The following is a 5,495-nucleotide window of genomic DNA, read 5'->3' on the forward strand; positions in this document are numbered from 1 at the left end:
AGTTTCGCATATGGAGGCAATGGATTACTTACTGCCTTCCCCCCCTCCATATTGAAATGCTGCAACACTTTTGTAACATACTCCTTCTGTGAAAGCCAAAGGAGTTTCCTACTCAGGTCACGCGTGATGCGCATACCAAGAATATGACCTGCAGATCCCAAATCCTTCATGTCAAAAGCCTCATGCAACTTGGCCTTCAATGCATCAAGCTCATAAGTGTTCTTGCTAGCCAAAAACATATCATCCACATAAAGTGTCAAGAGTATCAGGCTATTATCCTTAGCTCTTTTAGTATAGAGGTAGCGACCAATCTCACTTCTTTTGAAACCCTGGGATTGAATGAAAGCATCAAACTTGTGATACCATTCTCTAGGTGCTTGCTTGAGGCCATAGAGACACTTTTTCAGCTTGCAAACGGATGCGTCAATTTTACGAGCAAAAACCTATGAGCAGGTTTATCCGAGCGTGTTTTTCAAGAGATTTTTAAAAATGTTTTTCTTTAGGAAACATGGTTTTTACACTTTTATTTTCACTAGAACTAGATCCCTTTATCATAAAAATATACAGACTAGTCACTCATTCATTTTTACACAACATAATTTTCTTATTTAGAGACATCCCTTTGTACCCCTGTTATTACCTTAAAAAAGTGTTGATTCCTTTAAGAAACATTCCTCATAATCACTCTCAATGTAATAATACTATGCATATATAATTACTTATTAACACATTTATATCATATGGCAATATCTTTTTAGTGTTTTTATAGCATATTTATGGACATGTTTCTAAAGAAGTTTAAATTACTATAAATAAGTATTAACTTGGGCTTATATATCACTCTCATAAAATACATGTAATATTTAATACTATATATGGAAGATTTTCCAAAATATAACTTCATAGATGTGCTCAAATGGGGTGTTCCGATCAATTTGAGTGGTTGAATGACTATATTTGGACATTGGATATGAAAGTTATGTCACTTTTAAAAGTGCTGTCCAAGGTAGTTTCGCCAGCGAAACTACCTTGGGAGACTTGCTTCAAAGGGGTTTCGCTGGCGAAACTACCTGGATGGCTTGCTTCAATGAGTTTTCTTTGAAGAAACTCTTTCATGAAGATAGGTTGAGAGAGGGTTTTCAATGTCACCCCCTATTAAGTAAAAGTTATAAGAAGGATCATAAGGGAATTTTCATAGAGAAGTCTACTCTACATGTGGGTTCTTCAAAAGCCATCCCATTATGCTCTCACCATTCCTACAGATTCATTTTTGTATAAAATAGGCATTGCTATAATACTTTGCATATTTCTAAGTAAAACTATGTTTTCTTCTTATCGATTTTTGCCATATTTATGCATAGTTGGAAGCTTTTTTTTTCCTTCGCTCGGACGCTCGGAAGATTTCGCTCAGAAAATGCTCGTCCCCGCAAACCAAATGCTCTTTGTCCTTTTCTTCAAAGCCTGCCGGTTGTACCATGTAAATTTCCTCATGCAAATCCCCATGCAAGAGTTGTCTTGACATCCATCTACATAAGCTCCATATCCTCTATTGCCACAAGTCCAAGTACACATCTAAGTGTGGTCATCTTCACAACGGGAGAGAATATCTCATCAAAGTCCACACCCTTCTCTGGCTTGAACCCTTTAGCAACCAAACGGGCCTTGTACGTAGGCACATCATCACCTGTGACCTTCATCTTGTAGACCCATTTACATGGCAATGCTTTCTTTCCATGTGGCAAAGAAACGGGAACTCATCTGTGATTGCATATCATACTCCCACTTGTGATGATCCTCGTGCATCATAGCCTCTCTGTAGTAAGAAGGCTCCCCGCAATCAGTAAGCATCACATAGTCTACCCCTGGAACAAATCTCTCAGGTGGTCTAAACACTCTAGATGTTCTTCTCAAGGGCATTTCAACTTGTTGTCCCACTCGCATATCAGCCACATTTGGCTCATCATTGCCACCAATAGATGATCCTTCATCTGCCCTTGATTATGTACCTGTGGGAGTACCTAGTGGCACCATTTCCTGCACATTCGGTGCATGGAAAGCTTGCTATCTATCAACATATATGGGTGGATTCACATCCTGGAAAGTGATTGTCCTCATTTCCACATCCCTCATGGGTGTCTTATGCATCTTCTTCTCATTGAAGACCACATCATGGCTTTGTATGATTTTCTTTGCTTCCGGATCCCAGAGACGATAGCCCATCTTTCCACTTTCACCATAACCCAAAAAGATGCATTTCCTAGACTTAGGATCTAGCTTCTTCCGAAGCTCTTTTTGCACATGTGCATATGCATCACACCCAAATATATGCAAATGAGAGTAAGAGGGCTTCTTGCCACTCCATGCCTCTTCAGGAATACCACCATCCAAACTCTTGCTAGTAGGTTATCTATTGATCACATGCACTGCAGTCTTCATTGCCTCAGCCCAAAAACCACCAGAAAGACTTGCATTGGAAAGCATACATTGCAACCTTTCCTGAATGGTTCGGTTCATCTGCTCTGCAATTGGATTTTTCTTTGGAGTACGAGGGGACGTGAGCTCCCTCTTAATCCCATGTATATCACATAAATGCTAAAAGTCATGAGAGATATATTCTCCACCATTATCAGTCCATAGGCATTTAAGCGTTTTACCTGACTGATTTTCAGCCAAAGCCAACCATTTCGAAATACTTGGAACACATCACTTTTCTGAGCTATAGCATAAGCCCACACTTTCCTAGTTGCATCATCAATGAATGTCACATAGTATTCAAACCCGCCTAATAACTGTGTAGGCATGGGACCACATACGTCTGAATGCACCAGATCAAGCTTTTCAAGCTCTTTGTTTCCCCTTCTTTTATGGGCTGATTTAGTCTGCTTCCCATAGAGACAGTGCTCACAAAATTCAAAATCAAAAAAACTCAAATGCGGTACATAACCCAAATAGCATAAGAGTTTCATTCCATTCTAGCTCATGTGCCCCAACCGGCAATGCCACAAAGAAGTACTTGGCTGCTCAATTATTGCAACAACACGATCAGACACCCTTGATACATATAAGGGATACAATGCCCCACACTTGGCACCTTGGCCAAAACCATAGAGCCCTTCTGAATTTTCCAACTCTGAAAGCCAAACGTGGTCTGAAAACCAACATCATCTAGCTAACCCACTGAAATAAGACTCTTGCTCAGCTTAGGCACACGTCTCACATTTTTCAAAACAAATGCAGACCCATTTGCAAAAGAAAACTTTATGTCACGTGCTCCCACTATGTCACATGCATAGTTATTTCCAAGATGTACACAACCTGTCTTTCCACTGTCATAAGTGGAAAACCACCAAAAAGACTTGCATTGGAAAGCATACATTGCAACCTTTCCTAAATGGTGCGGTTCATCTGTTCTGCAACTGGATTTTGCTCTAGAGTATGAGGGGATGTGAGCTCCCTCTAAATCCCATGTCTATCACAAAAATGTTAAAAGTCATGAGAGAGATACTCTCCACCATTGTCAGTCCGTAGGCATTTAAGCATTCTACCTAACTGATTTTCAACCAAAGCCAGCCATTTCTGAAATACCTGGAACACATCGCTCTTTCGAGCTATAGCATAAGCCCACACTTTCCTAGTTGCATCATCAATGAATGTCACATAATATTCAGCCCTGCCTAATGACCGTGTAGGCATGGGACCACATATGTCTAAATGCACCAAATCAAGCCTTTCAAGCTCTTACTTACCCCTTATTTTATGGGCTGATTTAGTCTGCTTCCCATAGAGACAATGCTCACAAAATTCAAAATAAGAAAAACTCAAATGCGGCACATAAGCCAAATGGCATAAGAGTTTCATTCCATTCTAGCTCATGTGCCCCAACCTGCAATACCACAAAGAAGTACTTGGATACTTGGTTATTGCAACAACGTGATCAGACACCCTTGATACATGTAAGGGATACAATGTCCCACACTTGGCACCTCTTGTCAAAACCATAGAGCCCTTCTAAATTTTCCAACTCTGAAAGCCAAAAGTGGTCTAAAAACCAATGTCATCTAGCTGACCTGTTGAAATAAGGCTCTTGGTCAACTTAGGCGCATGTCTCACATTTTTTAAAACAAATGCAGACCCATTCACAAAAGAAAACTTTATGTCACCTGCTCCCACTATGTCACATGTATAGTTATTTCAAAGATGCATACAACCCGCCTTTCCACTATCATAAGTGGAGAACCATTCCCTATGAGGAGTAACATGGAATGAAGCACTAGAATCCAAAATCCAATCCTTGGAATATGCATCATCTGAAGTGGTAAGCAAGTCTGCAGGTAGACTAGACATGAAGAGAATGTCATTGTCACTATTATTAGTGACTGCATTGATCTCCTCGATCTTCATTTTTCCTTTGTCCTCCCTTCGACTCTCTTCCTTCTTATGCATTGCGCCCATCAAATCTTGGAAGATTAAGTAACTGCAACCTACCCTCGCCCTGCAAATGCCCAGTAACCCACATGCACCTCGACCTGACCTTGTGCAGACTTTGGTTTGCCATTGTCTTCTTTTGGGTAAGTTGTCTTATATTCTTTGCTTGCCTCATAAGCTAGCTTCTCTCTATTTTGGTTTGGCATTATCGTCTTTCACTAATCGTCACCATGGCAACATGCATCTTGCCATGGCTTACAAGAGAAGCAAACCAATATTGTGAGATAGAAAATATGAAAAGCTTTGTCAGGGAACAAGGAACAAAAGACTCCTTGCAGAGTAGTATCAGGAAGTGGTTGTTGCAGATGCACGCATTCGATCATTGCCATTAGACCGAAGAAAATGAGTTGTGATGTCACAATTGGTGGTAGCATTTGAGGAAGCAACATCAGGCCATTCAAGTACATATCATTCTTGATTCTTCAAAACCTTTAGCTTGCACCCTAAAGTTCATAGAGTGACAACCCTACCAACACCTTGTATTTTCGTGCCAAAACATCACCACTATTACAATTACTTCTGCACTTAGGCTGTCTCTCCTTTTCTTGCATTCTGTTGAAGCCCATAGACTACTCAAATCAGGATGATCAGGCATTGCTTCCACTCTTTGTGCATCTCTCAAGAGTTTCTCCAAATAACAAGGACATCTGTAGAAAGCTGACGGGATGCAAGATGTTTGATGAGCACATCATACACATTCTTGATACAACGTAGGTCAGTGGTTGCCTAAACCATCTTGGTGGTTGTTTGTGATTGAGCTTAGGGATAGTTTACTTGTTTCATTTCTTGATAAGAAGCAGGTCAGTGGTTGCCTAAACCAACCCAGTGGTTGCCTAAAGTAGCCCGGTGGTTGTTTGTGATTGAGCTTTGGGATAGTTTACTAGGCTGGGCTGGACTTAATGTGATTGTCCTAAACCAACCTGGTAGTTGGAATATCATGCAACCTTATGGCTTGTTCAGCTCAAACACAGAACTAGGCTAGCTTGGACTTAATGTGATTGTCCTAAACC

This window comes from Dipteris shenzhenensis, chromosome 22 (genome assembly GCF_047967505.1).
Source record: "Dipteris shenzhenensis isolate YYH24624 ecotype China chromosome 22, Dip_SZ_1.0, whole genome shotgun sequence".
In the NCBI taxonomy this organism is placed as follows: domain Eukaryota; kingdom Viridiplantae; phylum Streptophyta; class Polypodiopsida; order Gleicheniales; family Dipteridaceae; genus Dipteris; species Dipteris shenzhenensis.